This window comes from Phascolarctos cinereus, unplaced genomic scaffold, assembly GCF_003287225.1.
Source record: "Phascolarctos cinereus isolate Bilbo 61053 unplaced genomic scaffold, phaCin_HiC Scaffold_9;HRSCAF=440, whole genome shotgun sequence".
In the NCBI taxonomy this organism is placed as follows: domain Eukaryota; kingdom Metazoa; phylum Chordata; class Mammalia; order Diprotodontia; family Phascolarctidae; genus Phascolarctos; species Phascolarctos cinereus.
In genome coordinates, this window is record NW_027556402.1 from 118,304,097 (window position 1) to 118,323,960 (window position 19,864).

General features: G+C 37.3%; 1 protein-coding gene across 2 annotated transcripts in view; it reads right to left on the reverse strand.

Annotated features, from left to right (window-relative positions):
- NAA15 (N-alpha-acetyltransferase 15, NatA auxiliary subunit) overlaps positions 1-19,864 on the reverse strand; it is an 88,765-nt gene that overhangs the window by 56,711 nt on the left and 12,190 nt on the right. The window lies entirely within an intron of this gene.

Sequence of the window (19,864 nt, forward strand, 5' to 3'; positions counted from 1 at the left end):
TACATAACTCCATTTTTTTCCTGTTCCTCATATCTGGAAATGATCATATTTGTTGCTACTTGCCAAGTTCATAAAATGTTTTACAATAATAAAAACAGCAACAACAGAATATGAGGCTCATAAAAGGCAAACACAGGTTATTTTGGTATTGTGATGAATTTAATATACTTTTTAAAAGTGTAAATGACAGAAATTCAGTTTTTCATGCAATCTTTCTTATTCTTTGAACCTTGAAATGTTCATGTTACTCATCCAATATTTGTAGCTGAGGGAAGGAATAAACATATTAGTGGGTAGGAAAGAGAAGGGTTGGGCTAAAAAAAATTCAATGGTGTCAAAAAGCAAGGGAAGTTAGTAGTCAGTTCTTCTTTGACCTGAGCGCTAGCTAGCATAGCAGGAAACTGGCTTTGCAAAAAAATAATAACAAGAATTTTTTTTAAATCCTCCCTAAAACTTTGGCTTACTTCCAGAAAAAAGTAGCAAAGACAAATTAGGAACTGTATACAAAAAATTAACATCATCTAGAAGTTATAGGTCAATAAAAAATCACGTTAGGAAATCCCAGTGAACACCAACATATTTGAAAAGATTCCTTGGCGGAAAATATTGTTGAGTGCTCTGTCAGAAATTACATTTCCTCTAATCTCTTCCCACTCCATAGAACTGCCAAGGTGATTTTCCTAAAGCATACATTTGACCCTACTATAAGAAATCCTCAATGAAAATTAACAGATTTAAAATAAAAGAGGAAAACAAAGATTAAGAGAATTCAATAAGCAGCAGCTAAAAGGAAAAGTTCTAGGAATGCTGTAGCCAAAATGCAGAGCTTCCATATCAAAGGGAAAAAAATACTATAAATAGCTGGAAAGAGTTTAAGTATTAAAAAATGATACCCTCTGGGGGCGGAGCCAAGATGGCAGAGTGAAACTAGTGACTTGCTTGAGCTCTCCCCCCGAACCCTTCCAAATACCTATAAAAAATGGCTCTAAACAAATTCTAAAACAGCAGAACCCACAAAAAGACAGAGTGAAGCAAACTTCCAGCCCAACACAATCTGGATGATTGATTGGAAAGGTATATCACACTGGGCTGGGGAAGGAGCGCAGTGCAGTATGGGCGCGCAGGCCACAGCAAACCTGGAGCAGACCTCAGAGAACTGAACTGCAGGCAGCTGTGGTAGTTTCCAGATTTCTCAACCCAAGAACGCCAAAGACAACTTAGAAGGTCAGTGGGGAAAGTCTGTTTCTTCGGTGAGAGAAGAGCTAGGTCTCAGAGCGCAGAGCACAGCGCAGGGGCGATGGCTGCGTCCTGAATGAGCTTCCGGCCCACAGACTGAGGGGGAATCAAGTGGCTGATCAATCCATGCATCGAACTTCATTGTTGTTAAGAAATTGCTACAGCCACCCCAACCTTCAGCAACCACTATCCTGGATCAGTCAACAGCCATCAACATCAAGGTAAGACCCTTTTACCAGCAAAGATCATGACTTGCTAAAGGCTCAGATGACGGTTAGCATTTTTTAAGCAAGAAATAATTTTTAAATTAAGGTATGTATATTTTTTTAGACATAGTACTGTTGCACACTTAAAAGACTACAATATGGTATAAACATAACTTTTACATGCATTGGGAAACCAAAAAATTTCTGACTCATTTTATTGCAATATTCACTTTATTGTAGTGGTCTGCAACTGAACCCACAATATCTCTGAGGTACACAAGAGTATACACTAAAATATTCATACAAAATTAAATTAAGTGTATAAAGTAAAATCTATAAATGCTTCATCTGAACTAAGAAAAAAAGCAGGACCTCAGATAAAGAAACAGTAAAAAGAGATTTGATTAAAAAAGGTAAAACAGCACAACTACAAGTTTAAAAAGACCACTGACAATGAATTAACATTCATATTTAACATACTGTTCAAATGGCTTATTACCTAAATATTTAGCATGAACAGAATTTTAGAAAAGTTAAGACACAATATTATCTCTGATAACTGCTGAATGGAAATACAAAGAGCATACATATGTCTCAGTACTGCATAGTGCCTTGGCAAAAAACCACGTATTAGGGCCATAAAAAGATCATAAACACAAAATATTAGAAATATTAAATCACATACTTTGCTGACCATAAGGCAATAAAGACTGTTTTCGATAAAAGGCCACTGAAGAAAGGATTAAAAACTAATTGAAGGCTAAATAACTTAATCCTAAAGAATTGGTGGAGTTTCATTTCTTTATCTTTATAGCCTGATTCCTCATCTTTAAGTTGGAAATCACAATACTTGCATGACCTCACAGGGTTGTTGTGAGGGAAGCTATTTAACACACTTCAATGATCCATAATTTTGTACACGTGAGGTCCCCTTCTTTGCCCCAGCGGCCAATTTCCATGAATCTCCACAATGGAAAGGAAAAAACGCATCACGTGGTGGTCAAACTTTAGGTGGTAAGTTTCTCTAAACTTACCTGAACTGGTTCTCTGACAGAAGAGCCCATCCCTGGGTACAAACTCAAAATATCTCTCTGGTATGGCAGGTTCTACTAGAACTTGTGCTCCACTAGCACAGCTTTTAAGAATCAAGAATCACCTCCAAAAACTATGCAGCATTGGAATCCGTCAATATAGGAAGATACCTATAAATGTGAGTTATTACTAACCCTAACATATTGCCTTGCACATGGCATGCATTGAATAAATGCTTGCTAAACTGAAATAACAGTCAGGGCGGGGCTTCTAAAAATTGACTTTATGAGAAATGACTGCTGATGACAAGGGAGGCATCACAGAATTTCATAGTTGGAGAGTATCTCAAAACTTTTTAATTAAGGACCAAATAAATGTGCTTTGCGCCTCACTCCCAAAATTTAGGAAATGATCTTTAACATTCAAGGTTTTGTTTTAATAACTGTCTTCTTCCCAATCTGAAAGGCCAATAGTGAATGACATAAAATGGATTTACATCTAAACAAGCATAGAAAAGTTTTACATTTTAAATATTAATAAAAAAGGAATTCTGCTCCTTGGCTTCTTAGAGTGTTGTTTACTAATCATGTCCAGCCAACAGTCTACCTCCAGTAAAAAATAGTTTCAGATCAGGATCCCCAGAAGAGTTGGACTGAAGACTAGAGATGCAAGTAACTCACCCTACCCCAAGGATGTCATAACTACTCCTGCAGCAACTACCATTGTAACTACAACTGCAAAGTTGGCAGCTATTTATTTATTCCTCTCCTACTCCCCAACCAGGGCAAGAAACATCAGTCTTCTCTCACCACATTACCAACTCTCACTCAATAGGTGTCAGAAATTGACTTCTTCTGGACTTCAGTAGCACTCGTTAAGAATCTAAGGATTTATCGAGTTCTGTCCTAATGTAAGATCTACTCACGGTAAAAAAATGACATTAATTAAAATGGTACAAAAATCACATGGGCAACAGCTGCAAGATTAGAAACCAGGCATAGAGACCTTTGACAATATACTGTTCTTTCCATTATGCCTTACTTAGAAGCCTTCATCTGGATAAACCAAAGGACATCAACAATTGGAATAAATACTCAGCTTACAAAAAAAATTCTGGGTAAACTGGAAAGAAATTTGACCTTAAACATAATGCTACATTTAATTCCAAATGTATATACATATTTATATCTATCTGTGTATATTTTTTTAAAAGTAGAAGAGAATTTAAGGAGGTACTCTGCACAACTATGCCAAGGTAAAGATTTTCAACTACACAAAGGTCAAAAGTGATCATGGAAGATAAAATTGATAATTTCAAAATTTCATAAAATTAAAAAGCTCTTGCGTGAACAAAATTAATAACCCCGGAATTTGAGGAGAAGCACTTAACACTAAAAGAACTAGGTGTGCCAATTGATGCATGGGACACACACACACACACACACACACACACACACAGAGCAATTGGGGTAAAGTGACTTCTCCAGGGTCACACAGCTAGTAAGTATCAAGTATCTGAGGCCACATTTGAACTCAGGTTCTTCTGACTCCAAGGCTGGAGCTCTATCCATTTCACCACCTCGCTGCCCAAATTGATGCATTTTTTTAAGACACCTGAAGTGTCTTGGATTTAGGTATTTCTACTTCATAACTTTTTCTATATCTTTGTTATCAACCTTCCTTACCACTGTAAAGATTTTCCAAACAACAAAATAAATAAATAAATGAAGCATGTGGTCCTACCTATAAGGACCAGATGTCAAAGAATGTATATACTTAAACATTTTATGCCTCCTTGTAAGAGGAAATGTTTCTACATTTATTTCTATTTTGTTGCCCAAATAGTCTGTCTTTTTCACTTGGAGTATCAACAGAATTTGTCAAACATTTATAAAACTGTAAAATATTCGTTGCATGTGGTTTTTACTATATTTTGTAGCTATTCAGATTTTCAGAATTTATAATTAGGATGTCACAATAATATAGGTTTGCTTGCATCCTCACTGATAAAATGTCCAAGAGATTCTCCTATGAACAACTTTTAGAATAAGAAATATCCCATCTGACTCACTGAATGGTAAATTTTCAGACAGTGAACTTAATGATGTAAATGTTATGACTGCAATGTGTGAAACAGAGCTCATTTGATTCCAGCAACGATGAGTCCATCAGTGAAGTTCCTCACACAGCAGACAATCTAAAAGGCATTAGCAAATAAGTTCTCAGACCCAAGTTTATGACGAAAGAGATGAAGAGTCACAATGTCTGAAGAGTAAAAATAGTTCTTCTTGGCAATGAGAGTGTGAGGTCACTTACAACAGCTAAATATTATTATACTTCAATATGGCCCTACCTCATATTAGTGAGTCAATGCTTATAAATATTCAGAAATGTATAAAAGCAGAAGGCCAATGAGTGCTAACTGGTCTGTTACATTAGAAGAAATAGAAAAGTTCATTATTGTCACACTGGTCTTTTTGTCACATCACACATCAGTGGAAGAAATCTATCCATAAAAAGTATGTGAAAATAGCTATTGGGGCATGTACTTTGTTCATTAAAATTATATCATCTTGTCAATCCCTAGAAGTAATGAAGTACTTTTAAATGTATCTCAGGATAAATGTTGTCTAGCCTCTTCACTGTGGAATTCTTTTAATGAAATTTGTTCAGAAAGCATTTATACTTGATGCATATACAATGGTTGATGAGCAACTGATGCCTTGCAAGGCATGATATATATTCAATATATGTCAAACATATCAGACAAACATGGCCTAAATTTTTGGTTGGCAGGAAAACACTGAAAATAAATACTTTTTCAACACATTCCCTCACTTGGGAAAAGTCAATACTAAAAGCTAGAATACCAGCATACCTTCAGTTGTACTACTGAAAGGCTACTATGTAATATATGGCAATTTTTTTACATCCCTTGATCTTTTTCTTGACTTGCAAAGTACAGGTGAAAGATATTTGGGATTTTTAGTTAGAAATGTAGAGAACTTCCAGAAACAATGAAGACATGTAGGCCACTGCATGAAACTACGGTTTTAAAATCCAGAGAAGGTAATAATGACACTGATTTCATTCTATATTAATAAATCCAAGTTTCTACCTACTTATGAGTATCTTCCATCCAGACGCTCAGATTCCAGCAGAGCAAAAGCCAGATAGTGCTCTATTTTACAACAAAAATAACATAGGAGTAAGATGTTCTTACCAACTCACAAGAGGTAACTTATTAAAAGCAGCAAGATGGCTTCTACAAAATGGCTTTTCCCCCAACAATATTCTAGCTGTGGCCCTCATAAGAGCTGAATAATATATTAAAAAGTTTGTAAGCTGGGGCAGCTAAGTGGCAGGCCCAGTAGATAGTGATAGGCCTACTTCTTCACGATTTCAAATCCAGCCTCAGAAACTCACTAGCTGTGTGACTTCTGGGCTAAGTCACTTAACCCAGTTAGCTTCAGTTTCCTCATCTGTAAAATAAGCTGGAGAAGGAAATGGCAAACTAGTCCAGTATCTTTGCCAAGAAAACCACAAATGGGGTTGCAAAGATTCAGACATAACTGAAATGACTGAACAATAATTCCATCATTAGCCAATGAGAAAACGTCCAAAAGGTAAGTGAGGAGCTTACCAAAGACTGTCCAAGTAGCAAACCAGAAGTTATAGGACCACAGCTGTATGATTCATTTGCAAAAATCATATTAATAGCAAATGTGTGACAAAAGGTATGCAAAATAGGATTCCTAAACAAGTGATCTCAAGGAAATATACTTGATAATAAATATTTTCTTTCTCCAATTTAGGCAAACCCACTTTAAACAATTAGAAACAGATATAATTTGATTTTGAAATAAAAATTTTCATCCTACTCTCTCTTATTTTCTTTTCCTTCTCCTTCTCCTTTGGTGGATCTGCTTCCAGATCACATTCTGTGTCCCATAGAGTTCTGTCCCGGACCCTCTTCTCTTCTTCCTCCGTACTAATTCACTTGGTGATCTCATCAGCTCTCATGGATCTAATTATCACCTCTATGCTGATGATTCCCAAATCACCTCTCTGCTGACCTCCAATCTCACAATCTCCAGTTGCTTTTCAGATATGTCAAACTGGATGTCCAGTACACATCTTAAACTCAACATATCTAAAACTGTACAGTGTGTCAAGTAAAGCAGCATAGTCCTTGGAGGTTTTCTTATATTCCAGTCCTTCTGATGTTAACTGAGGGAAAATATCTTCACAACAAATTTCTCTTGGGCCTAATATCCAAAATAAAGAGGGACCATAAGGGGGAGGAAAGGTGGTAGAGTAGCAGGAAGCAATACAATGAGGCCTCTGCCAAAACAGACCTAGAATATGTACCAGACCAAATCCTAATGAGGAAATTTTTTTAAAAGGCGAGGGGGAAGGGGAAGGGGAAGGGGAAGGAAGAGAAGCAAAAAAATGTCACAATGAATCAATTTTCAAGCTCGGATCAACATCAGGAAATAGAAACAACTGCAAATATTAGGGATGAGATGGGGCAGGAGCATGCTGACATGGAGCACTCAAGCCTTAAGGGCAAAAAGAGAGCCTAGACCTATAACAACAGTAGTACAGCAAGGCACCATAACAGGAACAGGTGCTAACTGTCAGTTTTATCACCCACAAATCCAGGGTTGAATGAGAAGGGGAACTGCAGAACCAGGGCTGGTGTTCTAGAGTAGAGAGCAGTGGAAGGCCTTGGGCAGTATACTGAGGAGTAAGTTCAAAAGCAAGCAGCTAGGTGGCACAGTGGATAGAGCACCGGCCCTGAAGTCAGGAGGACCTGAGTTCAAATGCGGCCTCAAACCAAACGTTTACTTGTCACTTACTAGCTGTGTGACCCTGGGCAAGTCACTTAACCCCAACTGCCTAAAAAAAAAGAAAAGAAAAAAAAAAGCAAGCAGCAACAATGTGGCTCAGATCCCAGGACCTCAGTTGCACCTTCTAGTCTATTCTGATGCCTGAGAAGGAATAACAAAGGCAAGATTCCCCAAACTAAAGAGAAGCTTGTAGTTCTTTCACTCTGAAACATCAGAACTTCTAACCTGGCTTAAAGTAGTTGAATCCAGCAACAGTCTACTATTGATCAGACTCAAATCCAGGTCAGGAGCTTACAGAGCTCTGACTGCGAGGAAGCAAAACTCTGCCCTGGATTAAACCACTTGAGAGCACTGAAAGCTAGCGGGTCCCCAGCCTGAGCCGCTCCTGAGATTCTGCAATAATACAAGACAATACTTCAAGAAAGCAGTAAAAGGACCAGCTGACACATTCCCTCAAGAAATGCACTGAGTCCAGGCCTAACATGAAGTCTGAAATCATGAAGTACACTGAGCCAAAAAAAAGAGAGACAGAGAGAGAAAGTAAAAAAAGAGAATCCCAATTGTGGTGACAGGGATATATTCAAGACATAATAAACCCAGAAGAAGAGAATGATTCCAAAACATCTATAAGCAAAGCCTCAAAGAAAAACAACTCAGGCACAAATTCAAATATTAATTCCTAGAAGAGATGAAACAAGAGTTTCGTTTTGGGTTTTCTGAGCATTAAAAAAATTTTTTTTTAAATAAATGAAATGAAGAGTACAAGAGAGAAGAGTTGGAAAGGAAATAAAAACTATGGAAGAAAGAATTGGAAAGGGAATTAACAGCTTGGCATAAAATGTTCAAAACCGTGCCCAATCAATAAACTTCCTGTAAATCTGAATGGACCAGAGAGAAGCCAATGACTCCATGAGACAACAAGAAATACTGAAACAAAGTCAAAAGGATGAAAAAAAAAATAGAAGAAACTATAAAGTATTTAACAGCAAAAAAAAACTTACACAGAAAACAGATCAAGGAAAAAAGAAATGTAAAAATCACTGGACAACCTGAACACAATTACCAAAAAATAATAATAATAATAAAAAGAATGTAGATTTTCTATTTCAAGACATCTTAAAAGAAAACTGCTCATAGTGTTAGAACCAAAGAGCAAACTGAAAATAGAAAGAAACCACCAGTCACCTCCTGAAGGAAACTCCAACCCACATGTACAAAAATATTTATAGCAGCTCTTTTTGTGGTAGTAAAGAACTGGAAATTGAGAGAATGCTCATCAATTGGGGAATGGCTGAACAAGTTGTGGTATATGAATGTAATGGAATACTACTGTGCTATAAGAAATGATGAGCAAGCTGACTTCAGAAAAACCTGGAAAGACTTGTATGAACTAGTGCTGAGTGAAGTGAGCAGAACCAGGAGAAAGTTGTACACAATAACAGCCACATTACATTGTTTGATGACTAACTTTAGTACTTAGCCCTTTCTCAGCAATGCAAGGATTTAAGACATCTCCAAAGGTATCATGATGGAAAATGCTAACCACATCCAAAGAAAGAACTATGGAGTTTGAATGTAGATTGAAGCATGCTATTTGCTATTTTTTTCTTCTGTTTTGTTTTGTTTCCTCTTCTTGAGGGTTCCTCCTATTGGTTCTAATTCTTTCTTACAACATCACTAATGTGACAATGTTTAATAGAAATGTATATGGATAGCCTAAATCAGATTGCGAGCCATCTTGGGGAGGGAAAGAGGGGGAGAAACATTTAAAACTCAAAAGCTTATGGAAGTGATTGTTGATAAATCAAAATAAATTAACAAAAAAAATTTAAAAAAAAGAAACTAAAAAATGAAAAGTTTCAGGTACATTATAACCGAAATTCAGAAATTTCAGGTCAAAGAAAATCAGTGTAAGCAGTCAGAAGAATTTAGGAACCAAGAAGCCACAGCCAGTGTTAGAAAAATCTGAAACAGGGGCAGCTAGGTGGCGCAGTGCATAGAGAACTGGTCCTGAAGTCAGGAGGACCTGAGTTCAAATCCGGCCTCAGACCAAACACTTGACACTAGCTGTGTGACCCTGGGCAAGTCACTTAACCCCAATTGCCTTAAAAAAAAAAAGAAAAAAAAAAAGAAAAATCTGAAACAAAAATCTACTACAGGAATGAAAGAAAGCCTTCTCTCACGAGAAGTGGCAGTAGAATCAACTTTTAAATGGTTAGTAAAATCCATACTCCTCCCATCTGAGCCCAAGATTGGACCAGCTCATCTGAGTTACACTCTTCCTGAACCTCCCATCCCACGTTCTCCATGTTCCTCCTTGTCATGCTAATTCATTTGTCCCATGTTAAAAAATGACGGCTATCTCCACCCTCGGGGTGTGTCAGTTAATATTCAGTAAACTTATTAAGCAAGGGTAGTGGAGAAAAGCCTTTGCTCAGTCCTTAACCTCCACAGGTTGCAATCATTTTGGAGCACTTTCTGATTCGTTGAGGGACTATCCACAAGATCTTGGAAGTCCTTCTCAGAATTCCCTTGTTCTGTTGTGGAAGCCTAACTTCTAATCCTTTCCCATAGTCAGCAGCTACTACTCTAAAGGACCAGAAAGGCTGGAATAAAATATTCCAAAAGGCAAAGGATATAACCTTATAACCAAGAATAACTTAACCAGCAAAAGGGAACATAATCCTACAAGAGGGAAAATGGATCTTTCATGAAATAGATGACTTCCAAACATTCCTAATGAAAAGATCAAAATTGTGTAGAAATTCTGAAATGTAAACAAAGAATTAAAAGAAACATAAAAAGATAAACATCAATGAACAATGATAAAGGATTAAACAAAGATAAACTGCTTACATTTTAATACAGAGAAATGATACTTATGTCCCCTCTGAACTCTATCATCATTAGCGGTCACAAACAGTCTAATTAGACAAGGCCTGGGAATAGTTCGGTTATGTCTTGATGACTTTAAGAATGGAAAGAGAAGAAAACATTTGTAGGGGAGAGTTGAGCTGGAGGGAGGTTAGGGAAAATTATGTCATATAATCTGAGCACACCCAAAGACATGTACACAAATAAGGAGGAGGGGATGGGGGAGGGGGAAAACTTACTAACACTTGAACTTCACTTTCATCTGAACTGGTCAAAGGAGGAAAATACACATACATATATATGCACACACACACACAGAGTTGGGTACACAAATACATTTCACCCAACCCATCATGGAAATAGGAGTGAAAGGAGAGAAGAGGGAAAGAGGAAGGGGGGGGGAGGTAGATTAAGAAAGGGATTAGTCCTAAACAAAACAAACTTTTAATGATTTACAAAAATATTTATAGCTTTTTTTTGGAGGTGATAAAATGGAAATCTGGGGGAATGCCCATAAATTGTGAAATGATTGAAGAAGTTATGACATATAAAATACCAGCTTTGGAGAAACCTAGGAAGACTTGTATAAAACTGATGAAGAGTAAAGTGGGCAGAGTCAAGAGAATAATTTATACAATGATAACAGTATGGTCAAGAGTGAAGAAAAACAACTGTGAAAGACTAACTCTGATTAGTGTAATGATTAACCAAGATTCCAAAGGATTAATATTGAAACAAGCTATCCACTTTCTGATAAGAGTACAGAATAAGACATTTTTTGGGACATGGACTATGTGGGAATTTGTTCTGCTTTTCTATATATGTCTGTAATGTGGATTTTGTTCTTTCATTCTCAATTTAGGGGAGAGGGAGTGTTAGGGTGAAAGAAAAAGAGTGTAGATTTATGCTGAGTGAAAAAAATAAGCATTCACCCAAAAAAAAAGAATGATAGCAAAGTGGATTAGAAAACAGAATCCAATGTTATTTACAAGAAACACTTTAAACATTAAGATTCACATAGTGAAAATAAGGGGCTAGAGTAAAATCTATTTTGCTTCAGCTGAAGTTTGAAAAAAAGGCAAGGATAACAAGATTTCACACATGGTAACTGAAAAAATATTAATTAAAAGAGATAAATGGGGAAAAATTGTGCTGAAAAGTACTACAGACAATAAATTAATATCAATATAAAACATGCACCAAATGGCTTAGCATCTAAATACCTCAAGAAAAAGTTAAATGAGAAACAGATGGTAAAACTACAGTTGGGAACTTCAATGTGCCCCTTTCAGACCTAGATAAATCTAATTAAAAAAATAAACAAGGATCTGAATACTATTTCAGAAAAGTTATACATGACAGACATGGCTATTATTGAATGAAAAAATAGAAAAGGAATATGCATATTTCTCAACTGTACATGGCAACTCAGAAAAACTGATCATGTATTAAAACACAAAAACCTCACAAATGCAGAAAAGCAGAAATTTTAAACATGCATCTTATGCATCAAAATGCAATGAAAATCATATTCCATAAAGGGCTGCTAAAGATTAGTTAACTGGAGGCTAAGTAACTTAATCCCAAAAGTAAAAGGGTAGATGCAAGAACAAATTACAGAAAAACAAATGAACAATTTCATTAAAGAAAATGACAACAATAAGACAATGTATCAAATTGTGGGGGTGCTGCCAAAACAGTACTTAGGAGAAAATATTTATCTTTAAACACTTTCATCAATAAAAGAAAGAAGAGATCAAATAAATGTGGATGCCACTAAAACAAATTAGAACAAATTTACAAATACCAATTAAACTCAAAAACAGAACTCCTGATATATCAAAGAACAGATGAACAAAATTGGAAACAAAAGTAACACTGATATAATTGTTCTTTACATCATGATTAACAGGAAAATATGCTTAATATGAATGTATAAGGAGAGCCTATATCAGATTGCACGTTGTATAAGGGGGAGAGAAAATTTAAAACTCAAAATCTTTGTGGAAGTGAATGTTGAAAACTAAAATAAATAATCAAGAAAATATATAACACTGAATTAATATATAAAACCAGGAGTTATGGTGGGGAAGGGGTGGGAGGCAAATAATAAAACAAACCCAAAAAATGGGAAACCATGAAAAAGGTAAACTGATAACAAATGAAGAATAAAGGAAATTATAAGAAACTACTTTGCCCAGTTATATTACAATAAAATTGACAATACAAATGAAATGGATATTTACAAAAAAATACAAAATGCTCAGATAAATAAAACAATAGAGAGGGCTTAAATGTAAGAAAAATAAATCAAATCATAAATGAACCCACGGCGGGGGAGAAGGGGGGGGTTGAGGGGGAGACAAGACTAGATGGATTAACAAGTGAATTTTAACAGAACAATTAATTCCAATATAACAATATCTTTTTGAGAAAAACAGGCAAAAAGGGGCAGCTAGGTGGCACGGTGGATACAGCATTGGCCCTGGAGTCAGGAGGACCCCAGTTCAAATCCGGCCTCAGACACATAACACTTACTAGCTGTGTGACCCTGGGCAAGTCACTTAACACCATTGCCTAACCAAAAAAAAAAGAAAAGTAGGCAAAAGAGTCATACCAAGTTATTTGTATGCTACAAATAGTCTTGAGACCTAAACCAGGGAGAGCCAAAACAGAAAAAGTTAACTACAAACCAGTATCTCAAATGAATAATGATGAAAATTTTTAAATAAAACTGTTAGCAAGAGACAACAGCAAGATATCACCATGACCAGGTTGGATTTATATCAAGAAATCAATATTAGGAAAAATGTTGACAAGAAAAAAAATCATATGATTATATCAACAGATGAAGAAACATTTTTATAACATAAACATCCATCCTGTTTAAAAAAAAAAAAAGACCCGGCTTAGATTCTTAAAATCTAGCCACTGTTAATAATCTAGCCAATAGTTTACTAATGTATCGACTCCTTAAGAGTCTGTCCAATATGATGGATGTTCTTAATAAACCTTGTCTTTGGCTGAAAGAAGGCTTGGGTCAAATTCTTTCAGCCAGGACTTGCGTGTTGTGATTTTTGGGGTCCCAGCACCCCTAAACCTCAACATTTTGGTGGCCCGTATGGGGAAACTGCCTGACCCCAAGTTCTTCTCCAGCCAAGACTGGAAGATATATATAAGCCTCTCCTCCCCCTCCTTTCTTGCTCTGCAGTTGGGGTCACTCTCCAAGCACCAAGGCTTGGAGATCCTTTTCGGGCAGTTATGTGGCTGTCTCAAACTCAGCCTGATACTCTCAGGTTTCTTGGTCTACTGGTTCAAAGCCATGGACCTAGGTACACTTTCCACAGGACAAGGACAGATGCCCTATCCAGAAGTATATGCCCAATTCCATCAATTCTCTCAGTGCTAAGGAATTGGGGAAAACTGCAGTTGCCTTTTGGTTCTCCAGCTTATTTACTCCCTTCCCTCTACACCCCTGAATCCTCCTTCATGGAGGTTACAGGGGAAAGTTAGAACAGCTAAAAATATCTTGGCAGATTCTGGAGGTTTTGTGATTGATCATTTAGGAGTTTTGAAACTCTTCCTTACAACCCTGGTCACTCCCTTCTCCCGCTCCCTTCCCTTGAGTCAAGAGGATTATCTGCTAACCCCTCTTATAGGAGAAGAGAGTTTCACCCTTTCACCCTCACCTTTGATTTTGCCCTCCTCCACCTGGGGAAAGGAAGGGGGGGGTGAGGGCCAGCAGCTACAGTGTGGGTCCCCTGGCAATGGCCTTGGGTCCTGGAGCAACCTTTGTATGGAAGCATCATCCAGGTTAAGCACATCCTGCTGAAGTTAAAAAAGCTGGCCTCTGAACTTCAGTAAGTACGCTCTTTTAAAGTTGTAGTTTTAACTGTTAATGATAGGATGTTGATTCTCTGTGTAAAGTAATTTGGAAATGAATTTAACAAAACTAAGTCATCTGATTGGTAATGGGTTTGTTTCAAGTTTCAAATTGGTGAACTTTTTGTATCCCTTACGTCAAGCAACGTTACATAATTTAGTTACCGCTATGATAATTCGGCTATTGTTGGTTATTGTTTTAATGTGTAAACTAGGCAAAAAGCTTGTTTGGGTTACGACTTGCTGAGAATTTGCAAGAATATGGAAATCTCTAATGATTGGCTTTTTACACCAGGACAAATTTAAGTTTGAGATGTAAATCCTGGAAGTTTTTCCTAAGATGTAATTAGTGAAATTTGCTGTGAGGTAAAAGCTCATGGGATTTTATTTTGAGTTGTCTGATGATCATAATAATCCACTGATAATTAATAATCCACCACCTGAGAGAAATGCCACAAGCTACTCAGAGAATGTGATACTGGTGGGAAGTTAGCATTGGGAAAAGCTGAGGGGACAATTTGAGCCTCAGTCTAAGATGGGAGCCTCCTGGCTCAGTTTCCCAGTTATGTTCCTTTGAAAAGGAATGCTACTCACCTGGCTATAAGGTGGATTTGATATTGCGTGGTTGGAAAACTGAATTATCTGAATCCAAACAGAGCTAAGAAGGTTTTATCCTCTCATATTTGGGCCCTAAATCTAGTCCCTGCTTTATATCTGGGCCCTGCAGTCTTTTCTGTCAGATTTGTGTCTTCCAGATTACAGGCCATTCACCTACAGTTGGTAGCAAACATCGAGCACCGGCCAATATCCCCACAATTGTTCCCTGGATGCAGCCTGTGCTTGGTTCCAGTCAACCTCCTATTTGAGACCACCTCCAGGCAGGGACAGCTATATACCCTTTGCCAACAGGAAGCAGTTTCAGAAGCCAAGACCTTCCCCCCTTACCCCAAAACAATTTGGGTCCCATTTGTTTGAGGGGGGAATGATGAGGATGGGATCTAGACCCCAAAAAGGAAAAACCCTGGACTTTCCCACATGGCCAAACTGGCGATCACCTCAGGCTATAATTCCATCAACTAGCTTTTCCTTGGGGCTACACTCAAGCTCCCAATTCTCTGTAACCCTTAACCTGGTTTAGCCCTACCTCCCCATGGCCCCAGGCCACTTACCACCCTTAATCCAATCTGGGCTCCATTATTCCTAGGCCAAGTGGTCCAGGTCCCTGGAGTTCTATTACCTCATAGACTACTTGGCCACTCCTAGATCCCTCCCATAGTCTTTCTGTATATAAGGATCATCTTGTCTCCATCTATTAGATTCTTAAAAATCTAGCCACATGCTCAGATTCTTGAAATTTGACAATAATGTTCAGACTCCTTAAGAGTCTGTCCAATATGACGTATGTTCTAATAAACCTTGTCTTTGGTCTGAAAAAAATTTTTTAAAAAAATAAAAAAATAAAAAGACCCACTTACACTAGATATGAAGCTGAACTGGTCCAACCATTATGAAAAGCAATTGGAAACCATGCCCACAAAGTTACTAGACTGTGCATATACACCCTTTGACACAATACCATTACAAGATCTACATTCCAAAAAGATTAAAGAAATAAGTACAAAAATATTTATAGAGGCTCTTTTTTATGGCAGCAATTTAGTGGAGCTGTGAAGTAGTCTAGCCATTCGCAAAAGCAATTTGGAACTATGCCCCAAAGTTACTAACTTTTGACTCAATGATACCACCATTAGGTTTATACTCCAAATAAGAGCATCTACATGTATGAAAATATTTATAGAAGCTCTTTTTGTGGTAGCAAAGAACTAGACACTAACAAGATGCCCATCAATTACGTAATGGCTGAAGAAACTATGGCATATGAATATGTACTGTAAGAAATGACCATGAAATGTTTTGTTTTGTTGTGTGAAATAAAATATTTTCAGAGAAACCTGTATAGATTTCTATGAACTGATATGAAATAAAGCAACAGAACCAGGAAAATAATTCATACAGTAACAACAGTATCATAAAAACAAAAGTCTTTGAAAGACTTGAGAGCTCTAATATATTCAATGACCAGGAAGATTTCAGAAGATAACGAAACTTTCTGACAGAGTGTTAGCCTCAGGGTGTAAACTGAGATACATTTTTTTTTCTGGACAAGATCAGTGCAGGAATCTGTTTTGCTTGGCAATGCAAGGACAAAGATTTTTTTTCTTCTTTTTCAAGGGAGAAAGGTTATGTGTGGGAAGAGAGAGTAGAGTCTCATTATTTGAAAGAAAAAAACCCATAAGGTTAAAAATAAAACAAAATGGCTAGTCTAGATGATATTTAAGGTCCCTTTCTGTACTACGGTTCTATAGTATCTTTTTCACAAAATCTAGAAGAGGGAAGAGGCTGATGAAATCACAGCTGACCAAAAATCCCTTTTACATCCCTAACAATTTGAAGACTTCAAATTAGAAAGTCTCCAAATTAGAAAGACTCCACTACTCTCTCAAGCAGTGCATTCCTCATTGCAGAATTCTAATTGTCAGGAAGTTTTGTTTTATATCAAGGAATGCATTCAATTCACAAAATAAATTTGGTTTTCTGTAAAAATCTGCCCATTGGTCCCATTTTGTCCTTTGAGGAATAGGAGAAAAAACTCAATCTCTCTTCTGCACGAAAATGCTTCAAAATTATGAAGATTACTATCAAAACCTCTGTTTTGACCTTTTTCCCTCCAGGCTAAATATCCCCAGTTCCCAACAGTTCAATCTATCCTCCTATGGTCATGTTATCCACTCCTTTCACCATCCTCATACTCCCCTTCTGGAAATATTCTAGGGTTATCTGCATCTTTCCTAAAAGATACCAAAAACTGAATGCCATAGTACAGGTCATGGCATGCACAGACAACAAACAGTACAGCAGAAATAACATTCCTTCCTTTTGTACACTATGCACACTTTAATTCAGCCTAGGATGTTAGCTTTTTGAGCTGTCACATAAAAATGCTGACATATGTATACTGGTTGCAACTACTAAAATCCTTGGATCTACTGTCAATCCATACCTCCCCCGTCCATATGTTCATTGTTTTAAAAATCCAAGAATATAATTTTGCATTTATCCTATCACACTTCACTTTACTAGATTAGGCCCACTGTCATCCAACAAGTTAGCTACGCCTCTTACATTCATATTAACTGCAAATTTGTCAATTATACAATCTATATATGTCACCGTTTAAGTCAAGGCAAGCACAGACTCCTAGGGAACTCCACTAGAGACTTCCCTACAAGGCAAATGTGCATTAATGACAACCATGTGGATTGGGTTATTCAATCAGTTTTAAACCCATCTAACTGATCTTTCCAGCTTGACTGAAGCATAGTTGATACTTGAATTTAAATTACTCCAGTTATAAATGTTAAATTCCAAACACCCTTCACTGAAACTTTAAAATCTGTGCTGAGGGGCAGCTAGGTGGCACAATGAACAGAGCTCAAGCCTTGGAGTCAGGAGGACCTGAGTTCAAATTCAGCCTTAGACACATACAACACTTACTAGCTGTGTGACCCTGGGCAAGTCACTTAACCCCAATTGCCTCACCACCACTCCCAAAAGAAAAAAAAAAGAACCGAAACTCTCAGGATAGATTAAAGTAATCTTTGACTTACTAAGGAGTTGCTTAAGCCAAACAGAAGTTAAATGACTTGCTCAGAGTCAGAGGTAAAAAGCAGCAAGGTTTCCCTGAATCAAAGCCCTGCATCTTTATCTATTACATCTTGCTGGTAGTAGAACACAAGTCAAAAAATTCATAATGTACCCTGCTATGTTCAGTGTCATTAAATAGGTGGCAAACTAGCAAGAGTAATATGGAAAGAAAAATTACTTCTCCAACCTAAAAAGTCAATCTGTTGCCTGAAAACATTATTACTTATAACTCAACTGAGATATCAATAATTCTAAATATGACTATATATACCTCCATACTTTAATGGATCTGTGATCTAATCCACGTGTATCATCCCCTCCATAAATGCCTTCTCATCCTGTATTCTTCCTGTTTTCCAAAGATCTTCCACAGAAGATCCATTTAAAGTGCTAGAACTTTCTTTTAGACTTACTGGGCCTTCTCTTCTTCCTCTGTACTAATTCACTTGGTGATCTCATCAGCTCTCATGGATCTAATTATCACCTCTATGCTGATGATTCCCAAATCACCTCTCTGCTGACCTCCAATCTCACAATCTCCAGTTGCTTTTCAAATATGTCAAACTGGATGTCCAGTACACATCTTAAACTCAACATATCTAAAACTGTACTCATTATCTTCCCTCCACCCTCCTTTACTCCTACTTTCCCTCTCATCATAAAGGACTACACCATCCTCCCAGTCCCTCAGACTCACAACCTAGGAGTCATACTAGATTCCTCATTATCTCTTACCCATCCTATTCAAGCTGTTGCCAAGGCCTGTTGATTTCACCTTTGCAACAGCTCTCAAATACAACCCCTTCTCTCCTCTGACACTGCCACCTCTCTGGTGCAGGTCCTCATCATCTCACACCTTGATTACTGCAATAACTGCTGGAGGGTCTGCCTGCCTCAAATCTCTCCTCACTCCAATCCATTCAGCCACCAAAGTGATTCTCCTAAACCTCAGTCCCACCAAGTCACCACCCTACTCAATGAACTCTAGTGGCTCTCTATCACCTCCAGGACCAAATACAAAATCCTAGTTGGTACTCAAAGCCCTTCCTAACCAGCTTCCCTCCCCTCCCCCATCCCAGCTTTTTTACACCTTTCCCCCATGATGTACTCTTTGATCCAGTGACACTGGTCTCCCTGCTGTTCCTCAAATAAGATACTCCATCCCTTGGCTCTGGGTATTTTCTCTGGCTCATCTCCTCATCTCTACCCCCAGACCTCCCTGGCTTCCTTTAAGCCCCAACTAAAATCTCATCTTCTGCAGGAGTCTTTTCCCAATCCTTCTTAATTTCTGTGCCTTCCCTCTTTTAATCAGTTCCTATTTATCCTGTAAATAGCTTGTTTGTGCATATTTGTTTGCTTGTTATCTCTTCCATTAGACTGTGAGCTCCTTGAGGGCTTCTTTTTGTATACCTAATGCTTAGCACAGTGCCGGACACACAGAAGGTACTTAATAAATATTTGTGGGGGCAGCTAGGTGGTGCAATGGATAGAGCTCTGGGCTAGGAGCCAAGAGGACCTCATCCACAATCCGGACTCAGACACTTGACATGTACTAGCTGTGTGACCCCCGACAAGTCACTTAAACCCAACTGCCTCACCAAAAAGAAAAAATTGCAGAATGATCTTATATACTCCATGGGTACCAAAGAAACATTCAGGCTATTTATATGATAAATGATTGGATCTCTCTTTTAATTAGATGGTCAATACTTTGGACACTGCAAAGGTCCAAATATCATCTGATTTTTTAAAAAATAAGTTGTGAAATATACACTGAGATCTAAATCTTAATTTACCACTTCATTTTATGTCAACACACTCAGTTTTATGTCAACACACTTATTGCAGCTGACTTAGCAAAATTATATCTAAAGGAAAGTAAATTATTATTTACCTATGATCCAACTAATATAAGGTGGAATAACTTTTTAAATCATAAAGACAACTGAGCTTTTAAGATCGATTTTATTTGCAAGAGATATAGTAATCATGACAAGTTTTTTCATTCAAAAAAGCAGGTTCAAGGACAAACTCAGAATACAATTACTTACAGATGTTTAACTGATTTAAATCAAC